Raw genomic sequence first — 20,260 nt, forward strand, 5'->3', positions numbered from 1 at the left:
TCACTGCGCTCAATACCTATTATCCCGCATTTATGGGAGGAGGGCCTCAAAATTCTAAAAACACCAGCTTCTATAGCGGTTTCGGTTCCACGAATTGAAAAGAATTACAGAGCTCCAGAATCTACGGCAGCCTGCCTCATTGGTCATCCCAGACCGGAATCGGTTGTGACACAGGCGGCGCAAAGAAATTCTAAAAACCCAGTGGCTACTTCCCTAGTACCACCAGACAAGGAAGGGAGGAGAATGGATGGAGCAGGTAAGAGGTTTGCGGTCTTGGCAGCCTCTACCATTAAAGCGGCAAATGCGATGGCTCTGCTTGGCCGTTACAACAGGCAGATATGGTCAGATCTGGCTCCCATCCTGTCGGCGCTTCCAGAGGATCGAAAGGAAGAAGCGGCAGCCCTTCTTAAAGAAGGAGCAAAATCAGCGGCTGAGTCTATCGACATCGCCATGGATGTTTCGTCTTTAGCCTTCAGACAAATGGCCGGGGCGGTCTCGCTTCGCAGACAGGGCTGGCTCAAGGCGACTTCTTTTCGGCCAGAAGTGCAGGCGAAGATTGTCGATATGCCCTTCGACGGTGAGAATCTGTTTGGGAAACATATCGATGAGGCATTGCAAGGCATAAAGTCGGATACGGATACGGCTAGAGCGCTGGCATCTCTTCAGCAGGGAAAGTTTCAGTCCTTTCGGAAGAGGGGTGCAAGAGGACAATTTAATCAACGATCCTCTTTTCAATCCAACCGATATCAACCGTACAGTCAGCAGGGATATCGTCAGTTTAACACCAACAACCAGTACAGATCCTCTAACTCCTCTTACCAACAACAGTCCAGAGGTAAATCCAACGCCAGGGGGAAAAATCAGCAGTCTAATAGACGGCAATGAATTCAGGCAGGCGCTCCCCACACTATCGATCCCGGACAACGACCACTATCTGTCTCAATACTACACCAACTGGATGTCCATAACATCGGACAAATGGGTCCTGGATGTCATCAGCAGGGGCCACACGCTGGAATTTGTGGAGATACCACCGGACCACCCTCCAGTACTCAGGCTCAACCATCATCGCACAGAAATGCAGAAGGAAGTTCTCTCGCTTCTACAAAAGGGAGCCATAGAGGAAGTACCACAGCATCTCAGAGGGAGAGGCTTCTATTCACATTTCTTCCTCATGAAAAAGAAACAGGCCCAGAAATGGAGACAGGTATTGGACCTGAGGGATCTCAATCATTACATAAAAAAGATATCCTTCAGAATGTTGTCGTTGCAAGAGATCTTACTCATGTTAAAGGACAAAGACTACTTGGCGTCCTTGGATCTCATGGACGCGTACTTCCATATTCCCATCCATCGGAAGCACAGGAAGTATTTGAGGTTTGTTGTGGAGAGTCGCCACTTCCAGTTCAAAGTCCTGCCATTCGGACTCAAATCAGCCCCGAGGGTATTCACCAAATGCATGGCCCCGGTGGCGGCCCACTTAAGACTGCAAGGGCATTACATTTACCCATATCTGGACGACTGGCTGGTGACAGGTCCATCTTTCAGGGACGCAGCAGAAGCTCTACAGAGCTGCATCCGGTTGTTTCAGCGTTTAGGTCTGAGGACCAACTTAGAGAAGTCCTCGCTGACTCCGGCCCAGGGCATTCAGTTCCTAGGGGCATGGATATGCACCAGAACGGGGAAAGCCTACCCTTCCGAAGATCGGATGAGAAAAATCAGGGGGCTGACGGCTTCTCTTCAAGCAAAAAAGTCCACTTCCGTGAGGATTTACAAGTCCATGTTGGGGATGATGTCATCCTGCATCCCGTTGGTACCAAACTGTCGTCTGCGAATGAGACCTTTGCAGGAACACCTCGACGAGCAGTGGGTACAGGCCAGTGGAACCTTCGAGGATCGCATTACCATCACGACCCGTATGAAGGTGGCCATGTCATGGTGGAAGATCCTAAAAAACCTGAACCAGGGACTGAGCTTCATTCATCGAGATCACGACTTCGTGATGACGACGGACGCTTCGCTGAAAGGATGGGGCGCGCATCTTCAGGAGCTGGAAATTCAGGGCCTTTGGTCAGATTGGGAAGCTCAGCTTCACATAAACATGTTGGAGCTCAAGGCGGTGTTCCTAGGGCTTCAAGCATTCCTTCCCAGAATACGTCAGTCGTCAGTACTTATCCAAACAGACAGCACCACGACCATGTTTTACCTGCTGAAACAGGGCGGGACGAGATCCAAACAGCTGTCGACACTGGCGCAAAGGATCTGGAAATGGCTCATAACCAACTAAATCTCGATCCAAGTCCAGCATATACAAGGAGTCCTCAACACTCGGGCGGACGCCCTGAGCCGCACTCCCAATGCGACACACGAGTGGGAACTTCACGACACTCAGATTCGCATTCTGTTCCAAAGGTGGGGCACTCCCACATTAGATTTGTTCGCGACTCAAAGCAATTCAAAGTGCACTCACTTTGTGTCAAGGTACCGTCAACAGGGATCCATAGGAAATGCATTCCTCATGGACTGGACAGGAAGGTTTGCATACGCGTTCCCTCCATTCCCGTTGATACCGCGCATCCTGCGCAAGATGAGGCTGGAACCGTGCCGGATCATAATGATTGCACCAGCCTGGCCAAGACAGGCGTGGTTTTCAGACCTCCTTCAATTGTCGAGGGGCGACAAGATCCAGCTCCCGACATTTCAAGACCTTATCTCCATGGAGAAAGGGCAGATTCTGCATCCGGATCTACACTCTCTAAAGTTGTCCGCATGGAACCTCACGAGCGTGAATTTCAGAATCTAGATATTTCGCAAGAGTGCAGGCATATTCTCTCACAAGCGAGAGCTGTATCAACGAACAAAACATATACAGCGAAATGGACACGTTTCTGCCACTGGTGCAACAGACAAAATTTGCATCCTTTTGAGGTTCAGCCTGAAGGTATCCTGCCTTACCTACTTTTACTATCAAAGTCAGGCCTTTCGCATGCTTCAGTCAAAGTGCACTTAGCAGCAATATCACGATTCAGGCGAAAGCCAAACGAACCATCTCTCTGGTCATCCAGAGTAATAAAGGAATTTATCAAGGGTCTCTTTAGAGTCTTCCCACCCATCCAACGACCACCTGTGCCGTGGCACCTCAATACAGTTCTATCGCAGCTTATGAGGCCACCCTTTGAGCCCATACATAAGACAGACTTGCAGTTCCTGTCATGGAAAACAGCCCTCCTTCTCGCCTTAACATCTGCAAGGAGGGTTAGCGAAATCCAGGCCTTTTCAGTGGAGGAACCCTTCTTACAATTCCGTCAGGACAGGGTTATATTGAGAACTAATCCTACCTTTATTCCCAAGGTGGCGACGTCTTTTCACCTCAACGAACCCATTATTTTACCTACTTTCTTCAGCAAGCCCTCATCGGAAGCAGAAAGAGCCTTACACTCTCTAGACATTTCAAGATGCCTAAAGTTCTACATTGAGAGGACAAAACCGTTCCGCAAGTCCAAGCAATTGTTCATTGCATTTGAAGGACAGAGAAAAGGTCTTCCATTGTCGAGACTGAGTATTGCTAGATGGATATCCTCAGCTATCCTGAAATGTCATGACAAAGCGGGGAAGCCGCTATGTTCTAAAGTGCATGCACATTCAACGAGGAAGATGGCAACCTCGATGGCCTTGTTCGCAGGAGTGGCACTACCAGATATCTGCAGAGCAGCAACGTGGAAGAGTGTGCACTCATTTACAAGACACTACTGTCTAGACACTGCGTGGAAGGAGGACACGGCAGTGGGACAGGCTGTTCTGAAGCGTCTATTCCAGTAAGGTATGGCCTTATGGCATATTGTTTTTTTTTGCTATACTGTACTTTGACTTGTACTTACATGCATTTATCGTATTGCTGATGCTTTCCTAGCTACTATTATGTCATTGCTTTGCGGCAGAGCTTCCTTCTAGGTTCTGTCCTGGAAACGCTACAAATATGGTGAGCACTGCTTACTACTCTGATACAAGCATGTGAATCTATGAAAGATGTAATACTGGAGAAGGAATTAGTTACTTACCTGTACACTATAGTTCTCCAGTATTATCTTTCATAGATTCACATGCGCCCGCCCGCCTCCCCGTTTCTCAGGCAGATCCTGTTCTCGGTATTTATCCATGTCTCTCACTCGGGGACGGAAATCTGAGGCAGGAAGCTGCTGCTGGGGAGTGTGAGGGCAGGGCAGCAATTCTGATTGGCTGGCTCTTGGACCAAAACAAAGAAATGGTCTGGTTACCAAATAGTACAGCCCCTATGGGGATTTTCTATGCAGTTTTTCTTCTCTATGATACTGCTTGGTCATTCTGTTACCGTGAGACTCCCACCATGACGACGGGGAAGATACAAGCATGTGAATCTATGAAAGATAATACTGGAGAACTATAGTGTACAGGTAAGTAACTAATTCCTTACTGTTAAGAATTGACCACATAGTGGGGTTTGATCAGATTAATGGAGACAAATCTTTTGTCTTGGCAGCTCGCAAGGGGCAGAATAAGTACAGTTCTGGTACCTTTGTAGTGTAGTTCCTATATTCCCAAATAGGCTCTGCGCATTGGAATAACATAAACGGCAGTTTAGACGTAGGACTGAGGTCGACTAGGTCTCTACGGAATATGTTAGACTTAATTAGGTATGCCAGCTAGCTCAGAGGTCACTAGAAACTTTCTCGAATGAACAGGAATGAGTTAATTTTCCTGATTTAGACAAGAAGGGATTAATGTTAATGTTAATGTAAGCCAAACTTTTAGAGCGCACGGCTACCCCAAAGGGTGTCCCGGCGCTTTAGCAAAGAGGCCCCTAGAAACAGGAAAACCAAAGGCAAACACACTACAGTTACCGCGGGTTACTTGGTGAAGAGCAGAGTCTTCAACTCCTTCCTGAAAGCCAGGAGGTTGTTCGCTTTCCGAAGGGAAAGTGGGAGCTCATTCCACAAGCAGGCTGTCACGTGTTGGAAGGAGCGACCTCCCATCCGGACACGTTTGACCATAGGCACCTCCATTTTGGCCAGTTCCGCCGACCGCAAAGACCTCCGTGGCACATAGAAAGCAGTACGCTTCCTCAGATAGTAAGGACCAGTCGCATGGAGAGCTTTAAACGCCAAAGTGAGGAGTTTAAATCTAATTCTCCCAGCGATTGGCAGCCAGTGCAGCCTAGCTAAGAGCGCTGAGGCGCTGGCTCTCCTGGGCAGGCCATAGATGGCTCTGGCCGCCGAATTCTGAACAATCTGCAGTCTAGATAACAGATACTTAGGAAGGCCCGCAAAGAGCGCATTTGCATAGTCCAGGCGTGATCCCACAAGCGCCTGAACTACATTCCTACGGTACTGCAGTGAAAGCAGAGGAAGAAATTTCCTAAGCATCTTGAGGATGCTGAAACATTTCCCTGCTAATCCCAGGATGTGTGGACGAAAAGAAAGCTCATCGTCAAACACCACTCCGAGATTTTTTACCTGAGCAGATGGTGTCTCTGGGGGGAACATGTCCTGGGGCCACCATGTCTTCCAGCCCGGGTCTGGGGCACAGCCGAAAAAGAGCAGCTCAGACTTGTCTGAGTTGCATTTCAGGCTGTGCCGCTGAAACCACGCAAAGACTGCGCTCAGACAGTCCTTAGTTTCTAACAACCGCATAAACATGACAACTTTGCTCCCTCCAGAATAAGGAGTATATCTCCAGAGTTGTGTGAAAGCAATAGATAGCTATTTAACTCCGTCAATCGGACATGCTTAGTTTCACCAGAGTGCTGAGAAATAGAGAGACGGGCCTTTTCAATAAAAGGTGTTATTTATTGAGCAGTCTTCTTTCTCATGCAAGAGAAATGAATTGCCACAATTGCAATACAGGTCATAAAGTAAAGTGCGTACAGTAAAAGGAGTATTATGAAATAATACTGTAAAAGCATTTATATGGTTTCTGAGCCATATGATACTTAAAACGGATAAAATATATACAATTACATACAATGATAAAAGTTGACTAAACGTACTCAACTGGTGCTTCTAAAATATGCCTACCCTGGTGTACCTAACCTAAGCCGAGTACGTGAGAATGAGTAAGTGAGCTGCAGTTTAAGTTAAGTTAGTTTTGCCAAGAATCTGAATCAAGAATTCTCCGAGGATCTAATCAGTTCCGTACCTTGGTTTTAGAATGAAGGAGGTTTTATATCTTTCTCAGGACTCGATCTCCCAGCAACCCGCAAGGGTGACTAGAAACACTGGAGCTGGATTTCTCAGCAGGAGAAAAGACAGCGTCTCTCTGTGCGTCAAATTGGAGGGTCGCTTCCTTCGGCACTCGCATCAGCTGGACTTTGGGTAAGTAGATTGCCGCTCTGCTCCAAACCACCGTGTGTTGCTTAAGACAAATGCTGGTATATTTATACCTGGAAGGTGCCGTGTTTGACGTAAGGTTGGGCATAAGACGTCACTAAGAACTGTCACTAAGAACTGGCAGTTCTTTCAGGAATCTCCGGAGTTCTAGGACAAATCAAAACAAAAGCAGGGGGAATTCCCGGGCCGCTGGAGGTTTGGTTTGTTTAAAGAACGCGTTTTACTTTCTAGGAGTCTAGGGAAGTAGCCTTGCCGTATTTTGACTGCATTGGTTGTGATTAAATATGGATATGACTCTTATACCTTTATAAGGATCTGATTTGTTATAGCCACATAAGGGCATAAATCGGGAATATTTAATTGGGGTCCTAGATACGTTCACAGCACCCACTCCACGTATAATGTCCATCATTACTAAATGCTAAGCAATATATAAACATATAAGTATGCATGTGTTTTCCAGCCCACCCCAAAATAAATCAAATGCATTTGAAATGGAATAGATACACGAAAATGAGTATTATAATGTACGCTTTAAAGCAGTATCATTCAGATAAAATTTTGTTCATTTAGAATGTTGACTGAATAAATCACGAAAATTACATTCATGAAATAGCTCTTAATACAGAAGAAAAAGGTCGAGACCATTTCATCACATATTTATACAAGATTGTACATATGCTAGAGGCTGATTCAAAATATTGTCTCTAGAGTCTCTAAAAATAAAAGTTCTGTTTTCTAAGAATAGTTCTACTTTAAGCACAGTACCATGTGCCAAAAAAGGTAAATATTTTGAAAATTGGGAAAAAATAATTTCGCTTTCATGGGAAAAAATAGTTCCAAATGTTTTCAGCAGTGCTGTTTATCAAAACTGAAGGCCGAATTCAAAGTTCAGGGAACGCTGTGTGCTCGCTATTTCAAATATTATTCTCTTTGTTTGGAGAGAACAGTTCGAGGCATGTGGGCTGCTGAATTCATATCTGTGCATAGATCGCCACCTAGTGTTGGGTCCGGATGATTGCACATTGTTGTCCTGGAAGAGTCTTCGAAGTATCACGAGATAGGTGGCTCCTCCCCTGGACTACAGTGCGCATGGGCATCGCCTCCATCCCCAGATTGTTTTTTTCCGCCATTGGGTTCGGATGTGTTTCGGTTCCCTCTGTCGGAACCGATAGTTGTTCAACTTCTACTCGAGACCAAAAGGTCTTTAGGCTGGGCGTCGGTATAGTTGCGTACGGGTTTCTTTCTGACTCTCAGCTCCGATCTCTTGCTGCCCTTCCACGTGCTTTCGGCGCGGTCGGGCCTGTACTACACTCTTGCTATGGAGCGAACTCCGTTTAAGAAGTGTCCGTTGTGTCACTCTAAATACTCGCACCTCGACGTGCACCCGGTGTGCAATACCTGCTTGTCGCCGGATCACCGCGAGGATACCTGCATGGCGTGTTCGAAATTCAGGAGCAAGAAGACTTTAAAGATTCGTCGGGCCAATAGGCTCCAGGCTAGGTTATCGGCCACGGCGCCCCCGCCTGACGACATTTTCCAAGAATATGTCGAGGGAGAAGACGACGTGCAAGGTTCGGACTCTAATCCCGCATCCGAGGGAGAGGCCTACGACGCGGGTGAGGAGAACTTTGACGAAGTCACCAACGAGGTAGGGGACGACGATCAGGCTTTTACCACAATGGGAGATAGCTCGGAGGAAGAGCATCCCCAACCTGACTCAGGGGTTGTTCCCCTTCATACGGCCCAGGTCGAGGGATCGCCTTCGGGCCTTACCCAAGATCGAACTATGAGTCCTACGTCCCCGCCTCCGGGCCCGGTCACGGACACTTATGAACCATCACTTACGTCGAAGAAAACGAAAGTGAAGCCAACTGGTCACGCATCCTCGGATGCGAAACCGAAAGTGAAAGTGGCGCAGGTGAAGAAGGTTCTGGAGGTGTCAACTTCCAAGAAAACCAAAATGGCCGACTTGGAGAGCCACGCCAAAATGGCCGACCCGAAGCCCTCGGGGTCGGCGCCGAAGGCGAAGTCCTCCGACGCGGCTGCGTCGGCGCCGAAAGGGGTCGCGGACCCGAAGACTGCTTCGAAGAAGCGTCAGGGCGACGACGCGCATAGGCATGGGGCGTCGGCCCCGAAGACGGTGCCTGCCGGCGCACAGGCTCTCGAAGATGAGGGGTCGCTCGAACCGGCCCAGCCCTCTCCGGCCTGGACAAAGAAGGTAGCGGAATCCTTGCAGCGGATTCGAAAGGCCAGTGTGGTTCCCGCACAGGACACCAGTGCGCCTAAGTCGACGCCTAAGCCTGCGAGGGAGCAAACGCCTATCCGTTTCACCCTGCCGCCCAAGTCGGCGCCGAAGGCCTTCGCACCGAAACTGGGCGGACCCTCGAGGGAGGTGTTAACGCCGAAGGCTGCCTTGGCGGTGTCGAAGCTGCGTCTCCAGCCGCTTGCGGAAGAGGAACGTCGTGCTGTAATAATCAACGCCAAAACCGGAAAACTGTCGCTCCTCAAACGGAAGATCACGACGGAGCCGACGTTGGAACCCTTTAAGATTCCTCTCAAAAACAAAAGGGGCTCCGAGGGCACTCGCCGACGCATTCCGCTGCAGCCGATGCGGACGAGGAAGGTGACGAGTACAACTATCCGGCGTACTCGGATCTGGAGGAGGAGCACGAACCGTGGTCCGCCGGAGGCGACACGGAGGACCCGCAGTCTGGTCAGGACACTCAACTTTTCGCGGCCAAGACGTCCCCGTCAGAGGACTCGGCGGCCTTCAATGCTCTGATAGAGAGGGCTGCTGCTAACCACGACGTCGAGCTGCACTCGGACCCCGTGGATGTGGACTTCTTGTTCGACACCTTCTCGGTAGCCGAAAAGTCTGTCAAAACACTACCGATGCTTAAAGGGGTGCTGAAACATGCAACGGGGGTTTTCAAGGAGCCCACCCGAGCGCGTGTGGTCAACCCTCGCATCGACAGGAAATATAAGGCAGCGCCCACGGATCCTACATATATCAAGGGACACTTGCCATTGGACTCCTTGGTTGTTTCCAACGCTCGGAAGAGGGCGAACTCTCAAACTACTGGTGACGCTCCTCCCCCAGACAAAGAGTCCAAGATCTTTGAAGCCTCAGGCAAAAGAATTGCTGCACAGGCAGCTAATATCTGGAGAATATCTAACACCCAAGCATTACTTGCACGTTATGATAGGGCCCATTATGACACATTAGAGGCCATACTGCAACACTTGCCTGACCAATACAAGGAGGCGGGAGAGATGCTCATTCAGGAGGGTAAACTCATTACGAATGCATCCATCAAATGTGCACTGGATGTGGCAGACACAGCCTCCAGGGCTATCAATACCAGTGTGCTGCTTCGACGCCATGCCTGGCTTAGAATTTCGGGGTTCAAACCCGACATCCAAACTACGATCCTCAATCAAACAGTGAATCCTGACCACCTGTTTGGCCCTGAGGTGGATGCCACACTGGAGAAAATGAAAAAAGATACGGAAACTGCCAAGTCTATGGGGGCTCTACAAAGTCAGCAGTTTCGGAGTGGTTCCTTTCGCCGCTCAAACTCCAGAGGCACCTCAAGGGGACAGGCGTCCCAGTCAACCCAATATTACAAAAGTAACACTCAAGCCTCGTATAACAACAAGGGTCGAGGTGGTTACAGAGGCAATAATGTCAAGGGCAGGGGACGTGGAAACAATAGTTCCAGGTCCACCACCACCAACAAACAGTGACGTCTTGTCACTGCCCCCCGACCATGCAACACCGGTCGGGGGGAGACTCCAGCAGTTCCTGCCGGCGTGGAAGACCATCACCACGGACAGGTGGGTGAGGTCTATTATCCAGTACGGGTACTGTCTAGAGCTTACGTCCATTCCACCGGACATACCCCCAAGGAGCCGTCCTATGTCAGGCGAGCACTTGACCTTGTTGCAGCAAGAAGTTCTAGTCATGCTGCAAAAGGGGCGATAGAGCTCGTTCCATTGCAAGAGCGGGGAACAGGGGTTTACTCCCTGTATTTTCTGATTCCCAAGAAGGACGGATCCCTCAGGCCGATCCTGCACCTCAGGCCCCTGAACTGGTACATCCTCTCGGAGCACTTCCATATGCTCACGTTGCAGCAGGTGCTTCCCCTGCTTCAACAGGGGGACTTCCTGGCTACGCTGGATCTGAAAGATGCCTATTTTCATATTCCCCTGCATCCTTCCCACAGGAAGTATCTCAGATTCACGATCTTAGACCAGCATTACCAGTTCAAGGTTCTGCCGTTCGGGGTCACCACGGCACCGAGAGTGTTTACCAAGTGCCTAGCGACTGTGGCAGCGCATCTCCGTCGCCAACACGTCCACGTCTTTCCCTACCTGGACGACTGGCTCATTCAAGCACGGACAGAACAGCAGTGCGTCGACCACGTGTCACGCACCATTCATCTCCTGCACGATCTGGGATTCTCTCTGAACTACCCAAAGTCCCATCTCCAGCCCGCCCACGTGCGACAGTACCTGGGCGCGACAATCAACACTCTGGCAGCCACCGCGCAGCCAAATTCAGTGGGAATCGCCAGTATCCAGGCGCTGATCCAACGATTCAGACCCCAACACTCGCTTCCAGCGAAGGTGTTCATGCAGTTGATAGGCATGATGGCCTCCTGCATCTCCATTGTCCCGCACACGAGACTACATATGCGTCCGCTTCAGGAGTGCCTTGCACGTCAGTGGACTCAGGCTCATGGGCAACTAACAGACCTAGTGTTGGTGAGCGGTCGGGCATACAACTCTCTGCATTGGTGGAATCCACACAACCTTTGCAAGGGCCGACCATTCCAAGAGCCTGTCCCACAGATTATCCTGACGACGGACTCCTCTCTCCAGGGATGGGGAGCGCATGTACTCCATTACACTGTGCAGGGCCTATGGACACTACAGCAAAGGAAGATGCACATCAATGTGTTGGAACTGATGGCAATCTTCATGGCCTTGAAGGCGTTCAAAGTACATCTGTGCAACAAAGTCGTGTTGATCCGGACGGACAACATGACGGCCATGTACTACATCCAGAAGCAGGGAGGCACACACTCTCCACAGCTGAAAACCAGAAAGGGTCAAGGCAGCAGACCGGGTCAAGCACTACAAGTTCTATGTTTCTAAATTTTTGGGTCGGTGCAAAACTTCTTCCTACACCTGCTACCAGTCGGTGTTAAGGTCAAAAGATCCAAATACAAAAAATGGAAGGTGCACTCAATGAGAGTCCAAAGGAAAGAAAGTATATTGTATATCTTCTTCTTTATTAGTAGTTTTTTTCACATACAGGCACAGCCAACGCGTTTCGTTCCATTAACCATGTGGAACTTCGTCAGGGCGAATTAATTCAGTATTGAAATTGGGATCTATACAAACACGACTTGTGGATCGCAAAAATAGTGGTCTCCAGTATTTCAAAGGCATGTAACCATTTATATAGAGAAGGTGCACTCAACTGGATACCCCTTTGAGCGTCCAGTGGTAATTCTTATGCTATGCCTCTTAGTCTTCAAGGTGCCGGCGATCTAGGTAGGAAACTGGTTCAAAGTGGGGTAAGTGTCCACAGGCAATCTAATTTTCGCCAAGACGATATCCTGTTGTTCCCCCTGGTGCCAGGCTCCAATGTCGGCATCAGTACAAAAAAGAAAAGGGTCACCGGTCCGTAATAAAACTCGGTGTTCGCGGTAATGACCACTGTGCACCTGCAGTCGGGTGCTCCAAATTACTATAGCGTCTCGTGGCGGCACTCTCCACAGCTGTCTCATCTGGCTCAGAGCATGTGGAAGTGGGCCATTCAGAGGAACATCTTCCTCATGGCAGAGCATCTCCCGGGCAAGGACAATCAAATGGCGGACCTGCTCAGCAGGCACAGCCATCAGATGCACGAGTGGGAGATACATCCATCAGTACTCCAACCGTACTTCCAAAAGTGGGGTCATCCAGAGATAGACCTGTTCGCCACAAAGGAGAACGCAAAATGCCAAAGCTTCGCCGCCAGGTTCCCACACCCGCAATCACAGGGCAATGCGATGTGGATGAACTGGTCAGGCAAATTTGCGTACGCTTTTCCCCCAGCACCTCTGATACCGCTGGTGGCACGCAAGCTCAGGCAGCACTCGATGACTCTCATCCTGGTTGCTCCAACGTGGGCTCGCCAGCCGTGGTACACCACGTTTCTGGAACTCTCCGTGGTACCGCATCAAAGGCTTCATCTCACTCCCAGCCTTCTGACGCAGAGCCATGGCGACATTCAGCACCCAGATCCGCAACAGCTCAACCTGGCGATCTGGCTCCTGAAGTCCTAGAGTTTGGCTACCTCAATCTACCTCCCGATTGCATGAACATCATTCGGGAGGCTAGGAAGCCCACTACTAGAGCTTGTTATGCGGCTAAATGGAAGAGGTTTGTCATCTACTGTGTTAACCACGATATTGACCCGCTAGATGCATCCATTCAAAACATCATTTGTTACCTGTTCCACCTGTACCAATGCAATCTGGCATACTCTTCCATCCGCATTCACCTGTCTGCTATGGCAGCATACCTCCAGAATAGGCAGCACCTGTCACTCTTTAAGGTCCCTGCTATCAAGGCCTTTCTGGAAGGACTCAAAAGGGTCATTCCACCAAGGACCCCTCCAGCTCCAGAATGGAACCTCAATGTGGTTCTTACGAGGCTGATGGGTCCTCCCTTTGAGCCACTGCACTCTTGTGAGCTTCCGTTTCTGACCTGGAAGGTTGCGTTCTTAGTAGCAATTACATCGCTACGGAGGGTTAGCGAGCTGCAGGCGCTCACCATCCAAGAACCTTACTTCCAGGTACATGCTAATAGGGTGGTGCTCCGCACTAACCCTAAATTCCTACCCAAAGTGGTATCCCAATTCCACTTAAACCAGACAATCGAATTGCCGGTGTTTTTCCAAAACCCGGAGACACTGGCGGAGCGCATGCTCCACACCCTTGATGTTAAGAGGGCCTTGATGTATTATGTAGACAGGACAAAAGATTTTCGCAAAACCAAGCAGCTTTTTGTTGCTTTTGCCACACACCACAAGGGAAACGCTATCTCAAAAGCAGGGATTGCTAGGTGGATAGTAAAGTGCATTCAGATCTGTTACGCTAAAGCTAAACGCACCCTCACTATCCCACCGAGGGCCCACTCCACCAGGAAGTTGGGGGCCTCTATGGCTTTCCTAGGTAACATTCCCTTAGAAGATATCTGTAGAGCAGCCACATGGTCTACCACACATACTTTCACTAAGCACTACTGTGTAGACGTGCATTCCAAACAGCAGGCAGCTGTTGGTCAAGCTGTTCTAAAAACACTTTTTCAGACTGCTGCAGCTGGCACGGGCGGCCGCCGATAATGGAGGGACTGCTATGTATTCTATGCACAGATATGAATTCAGCAGCCCACATGCCTCGAACTGCAAATGCTACTTACCAGTATGCATCTGTTCTTGGCATGTAGGGCTGCTGACATTCATATCGCCCACCCTCCTCCCCGGCGCCTGTAGCAGCTGCAGTATTCATTCATATATATACATATGCTCATAGCATGGTCATCACTCACATTCTTCACTCCATCTCTGCCAATGGCTAAAAACAATCTGGGGATGGAGGCGATGCCCATGCGCACTGTAGTCCAGGGGAGGAGCCACCTATCTCGTGATACTTCGAAGACTCTTCCAGGACAACAATGTGCAATCATCCGGACCCAACACTAGGTGGCGATCTATGCACAGATATGAATGTCAGCAGCCCTACATGCCAAGAACAGATGCATACTGGTAAGTAGCATTTGCATTACCTCAGATAGGCCAGCAAAAAACATGTCTACAACAGTAGGTGAAAGTTGGGCCAACTCCGAAAAAGTGGAAATAGTGCATACATGCGATGCATTGCCATCATCTGTGTTTAGATCAGCAATGGTCAAGGAAGGTTGTACCTTTGTGGTGCCGCTTTCATCTCGTACTTCACCGCCACCTAATCGTAATGGTGAAGTCTCAATGAATGCCGTCATCAGAATAGGTAGCCGCTGGGGACAACACGTTACATGAGTCGTTACAGGACCAAGCAAAGCATCAATATCCATTGGTACTGCTGATGGTAGTGTAAGACAGACGTCCAACACGCATTCTTCTCCACATAGCAGATATCGAAGCACAGGTAAGATGTAATTTTGCCAGATTGGTCTGAACGAAAGAAACCAGGTAGTATTCAGATCTCTTAGCCGGGCCAATCTGAGGACCTTAGTGATACGGTCTCGGTATCGTATGGCTAGGATCGTTTCTTCCATCGTAGCTTGAGTTTTGTCATGATTTGGATTGCCATATCGGAGCAGAAAGAACAAAAATTACATTCCTGCTACGAGTCCCAAAATAAGAGGCAGGCCACTGAAAAAGGAATGCACAAAATTTGAGAAGATGCCCAGAACTGTTTCAAAGGGTGCCAACAGTCCCGAAAAAATTGTCTTAAATACATGTGCGATGCCACTGGTATCTGACATGTTTAAGATTTGGCTTAACATTTCTACGAACTGCACGGGGCAATTTGACGATAATAGGGTATGTATCTCTGCCGCTGTCCTTGCAACTTGCAGGTCATACGTCTCTTTGGACGAGGTTAAAGGCACAGTTGTCTGTAAAAGAATAGACTTCATTCTGCTTAAAGTATCAATTTGAATAGAAGAGATATTCACAGAAGATCATATTGCTGCCTCCATGTCTGGATTGCTGTTTGGATACAATACTTGCATACAACAAATGACCCTGGAAGTAACGCTCACGAGATAGGCTTTTCCTGACATCATGCCACAACAGCTGTGGTCACTTATTACAACATAGCTACCGTTGGAAAGTTGTCTGAAAAAGGGCTCTATCTGTGTAGCAGGGGTGCCGTGCAGATGACATGAAAGGTTGTTTGATGAACCTTCGCAGGCTCCATGCAAGTTAATACCTTGACACACAAGTGTACCGCTTAGTGATTTTTTACAATTTTTACCACTAAGAAATACCTCTTTTTTCCCCTCACTATCACATCTATGTGTATAAGGCAATTTCCAGGTCGACTTGATGTATCCTTTACCCAACCTTTCATACAGGCCTGCTGGTATATACTTTTGGCAGTATTGAAACTGAAAAGTTGCTATAGGGCTTGTAATGGTGCCATGTATTATCCATTCAATGACAGGTCTTTCTGACATTGTCAATGGTAATCTTTCTAGTTTTTGAATGCTCAGCACCGTATAGTCTGCTCCTTTTTGTGCCAACGAGATTTGTGTATCAGTAAGGTTAAAGATAGAAAATAATGACGTTGTGTTGATTAGATGCCATGGCACGTAGCCTGAACTGAGGTTTTGTAACGTCCAGCCTAGCTGTACAATAGAACGCAATTGGGATTGACCATGTTGTAACATTAGCATATCCTGTTCTATTATATCAATAGCAGATGATACAATGCTGTCCAGTGAATAAATTCTGGAGGACAGTCATTAACCCATTGTCCACTACAGAAAGTGGTTTTTCCAAATTAATACGATCAATTTCTCGTATTCTGCAGATTTAATTTGTTACTTTCCAAGCTTCATTGTAAGCTGCGTATATATTGGCGTATATGAAACGTTGTTGACGCTGTTTGCGAGGTCCCATTATAAAATTTCGCAAGTCAGCACCTTCTTTAAGTAAAGTTGAGTGTTTCTTAATTTCGGGTAGTGTGGATTTCTGTAGCCATTCTAGACATTGTTTTCCTACACAGTATGTTGTAATTATCCTTGGATGTTGTCTTTGGGACTATCTTGGGTCTGGCCTATTCTGTTTGAACCCCTGTATTTTGTTCAGGAATCTATCTTGACCGTTATTAGTGTCTGTGGGCCAGATCAACCATTTGTTCCAAACAGGAATAGTTCTGTTTTGTTTTAAAATATAGGACACGTCTAACCCCTCATCTGTAGTGGTGTTTCTATAAGGCATAGGCTTTGGTATAGACAGGTTGTTTAAATCTTTTATCTTGGCTAGGCCAAGACTGGTTGTTTGTTGAATGGTGTCATTCAGGAACATTATTTGTTCTGGGATCATGCAGGCTCTAAATAATGATTCTAAACCTTATACCTGCCACTCTTTTGTACCCCAGATGGTTTTTGTCTCGATGTTGTTTTTCCAAAACTCAAAACCAAATGTAGACATTTTTTCATAGAATTTTTCAGAATAAATCAGTTTAGTATTTGTCAACATGTTTTTCATTCCTGTCTTATTTAACATTTTGAAATAAAACGTTTCTGGATTAGTTATATTAAACCCTCAGAAGTATGGGAATTTCTCATAAAATGTTTTCAAACTGCCTTTTGACGGAGTTGGACAATGTTACCACTGATTATAACTGAAAACATTTCTAGGATTAGCAGATTTATGCAGATAATGATGCCCAAGGTGATTAAAGCAATACATTTCTTCATAATTCGAAGAACCCTGTAAATCATGTTCTGTAAATTTTGCAGACATTTCTAAATCTGACATCATATTATTAATATTTTCAAAGTCCCAATCATCAGAGAAAGCACTAGGTGATACAAAGTCACTTAAGGAGATCTTGAATTGGTGTTGATATTTCAAGAGCTCAACCGGGCCATAGATTTCATAGTCCATTTTGTCCCATGCTATACCACCAGGTATAGAGATGGCTGTGATGTTCACTGATGATAGTTCTCTTTTTTCGATGTGCGAAGATCTGTGTGGTTTCAGGACCAAGTTGATGTTCTGACTTGCTGTGTCCATTGTACTATAAATCTTATAAATCTACCCAAACTTAAAACCAAGATGAGCCACAGAAGAAGGAAAAGTACACCTAACACAATCCAGGATTCAATCCATGGTGATATTAGATCTGTTTCTCTCAGTTGATGAAAGAGCTCTAATTTTTTCTTTGAAAGTTTTTGTTGCTGGCTTGTCTCCATGTTCACTTGGATCATCGGAAAAGTCATCAAAGTTGATAAAGTAGCCAGATTCAGTTCTGTCAATTGGTGGAATTGCTTCCGGATTTCCATTGATATTTGGATTTTCATTTGTTACATTTGTATAGTCAGAGGTTACATCGTTGTAGACAGGTGTTTCTTGACGCACTGTTGCAATTTGGGTTTCAAGAGGTACAAGTTCCATGGCTTTGTTGCATAGTTTTTTTTATTCACTGCAGGTTTATCAAATGTGATTAGTCTCTCAGTTTGAACCTCTTGGATTGTAGCAAGATTTGGTCTTCTGCTATTTCTTGGGAGTCCACTGGGCCTACTACTTATTATTGTCCACATGGTTGTGGTTTTACAAGGTCGATTGATACAACTCGGTTCTCCTTTTTACCAGCAAGGGGCGGTAGTACTACTGATCTTGTTCCGCTGACAGCTAAGACAAGTACTGCTTTTCTGTAAGAAGGCCCAAATTCCTTCTTCGCTGCGATCTTTTCTCTGACCAGATCCCCAATCTTTGGAATCCAGACAGGTCTTGCTGGGACAGGTGGGTTTTCTTCAGTGGTCGCGGGCTATTGCTTTTCGTTACTTAGACTTTTTCTTGTTTCATTTAAGTCCTGTAAAACAGCCAAACGATCTTTGATATCAAAAGTTTTTTGTTTCACCACTGAAGTGTGACAATCGAGATCATGAATGATCATTCTTGTACCAAACAAAAGTTCGTACGGAGTGATACCTCCTAGAAAATTTATTGGCAGATTATTAAGACTACGTTGGACACTTATTAGATGTTTGACCCACCCGTCACCCGAACCTAATACCCTCGCTGTTATAGATTGCTTTATGTCACGTTTTTTTCTCTCCACTACCGCATTTCCCTCTGGATGGAATGGACTAGAGTACCGCAATGCAATGCCCATGCTGGCCATGGCCTCCTTGTAAACCAGAGAGCTAAATGCAGGACCCTGATCAGAATGTAGCATGCCAATTGCGTATGTGCCGATAAAGACTTGCAAATCTTTAATAACAGTTCTGGCTTCAGCCGAGCGCTGGGGCCAGATCCAAATGAATCTCGTCTTAATAATTATGGGATCGCATTCTTCCGTCTGGATGTCTGCGTATAGATAGCCTGATGCTGTCTAATAGAGGTGTCTGGGCAGGTGTCTGGTCCGGTTCACAACTGCGATCTCTGTTGCAGTCCTGACAATTCATTGCTAAGTTATAAATTTGCACACACATCCCCGGCCACCAGTATTTTGATTTGAATTCTATTAGAGATTTCAGGATCTCTTGGTGCCTCAGACCCAATCCCATGAGTGCTTCTTCAATCAAGAAGACTCTCCGGTTCATGTTTGGAATTACTCTATCCCCCACTCCAGGGATTTGAGCAAACGGAACGGAGTTTGCATCAATTATGTATGTATTTCCGAGTGGATAATTTAGAGGTAACGCAGCATAATTGCCTTCCATTGAGGCGATTACTGCTAGCAGCATTTCTCCATCTATTTGTTTTTTTGTACGCTTTTTTGTAGCTACGGAAGCCGGTTGACCCGCTGCCGCTGTGGCTCTGTCAGCCAATGAATTCCCTGCAACGTGAACGCCATCACGTTGAAGACTCTGCGTATGTATCACTTGAGTCTTTCGTAGTTGTTTCTGCGAAAGAACTACTTTTTCCCATAGTTTTTTATGCTTTATTGTGGCACCTGTCTCATCTTTGTAACCCTTTTTTATCCAGGTCTGCATGCTGTTATTGTAAGACCGGACGCAGTAATGTGAATCGCACACTATAAGTGTCGGGAATTTGCGATCTGCATTTTCAAGCGCCATCTTTAGAGATCTTATTTCAACTTGCAACTAGAAACGTTCTCGAATGAACAGGAAGAAGTTAACTTTCCTGATTTAGACAAGAAGGGATTAGTTTCTGACAACCGCATAAACATGACTACTTTGCTCCCTCCAGAATAAGGAGTATATCTCCAGAGTCGTGTGAAAACAATAGATAGCTATTTGACTCAATCGTGCATGCTTAGTTTCACCAGAGAAATAGAGAGACACGTGTTTTCAATAAAAGGTGTTATTTATTGAGCAGTCTTCTTTCTCATGCAAGAGAAATGAATTGCCACAATTGCAATACTTGTCATAAAGTAAAGTGCGTACAGTAAAAGGAGTATTATGAAATGATAAAGTTGACTAAACGTACTCAACTGGTGCTTCTAAAATACGCCTAAAGTACCTAACCTAAGCCTTGTACATGGGAAGGAGTAAGTGAGCTGCAGTTTAAGTTAAGTTAGTTTTGCCAAGAATCTGAATCAAGAATTCTCCAAGGATCTAATCAGCTCCGTATCATGGTTTTAGAATGAAGGAGGTCTTGTATCTCTTGCTCAGGACTCGATCTCCCAGCAACCCGCAAGGGTGACAGGAAACACTGGAGCTGGATTTCTCTGCAGGAGAAAAGACAGCGTCCATCTCAGTGCGTCAAATGGCAGGGTCGGCTTCCTTCGGCACTCGCATCAGCAGGGCTTTGGGTGAGTAGATAGCCTCTCTGCTCCAAACCACTGTGTGTTGCTTAAGGCAAATGCTGGTATATTCATACCTGGAAGGTGCCGTGTTTGACGTAAGGTTGGACATAAGACGTCACTAAGAACTGTCACTAAGAACTGGCAGTTCTTTCAGGACTCTCAGGAGTTCTAGGACAAATCAAAACAAAAGCAGGGGGAATTCCCGGGCTGCTGGAGGTTTGTTTTGTTTAAAGAACGCGTTGTACTTTCTAGGAGTCTAGGGAAGTAGCCTTGCCGTATGTGGACTGCATTGGCTATGACTTAATATGGATAGGATTCTTATGCCTTTATAAGGATATGATTTGTTATAACCACATAGGGGCATAAATCGGGAATATTTAATTAGGGTCC

General features: G+C 46.9%; 1 protein-coding gene across 1 annotated transcript in view; it reads left to right on the plus strand.

Annotated features, from left to right (window-relative positions):
* Positions 1-20,260, plus strand: part of RBM44 (RNA binding motif protein 44) — a 1,989,784-nt gene that overhangs the window by 1,139,232 nt on the left and 830,292 nt on the right. The window lies entirely within an intron of this gene.

This window comes from Lissotriton vulgaris, chromosome 2_1 (assembly GCF_964263255.1).
Source record: "Lissotriton vulgaris chromosome 2_1, aLisVul1.2, whole genome shotgun sequence".
Taxonomy (NCBI): Eukaryota; Metazoa; Chordata; class Amphibia; order Caudata; family Salamandridae; genus Lissotriton; species Lissotriton vulgaris.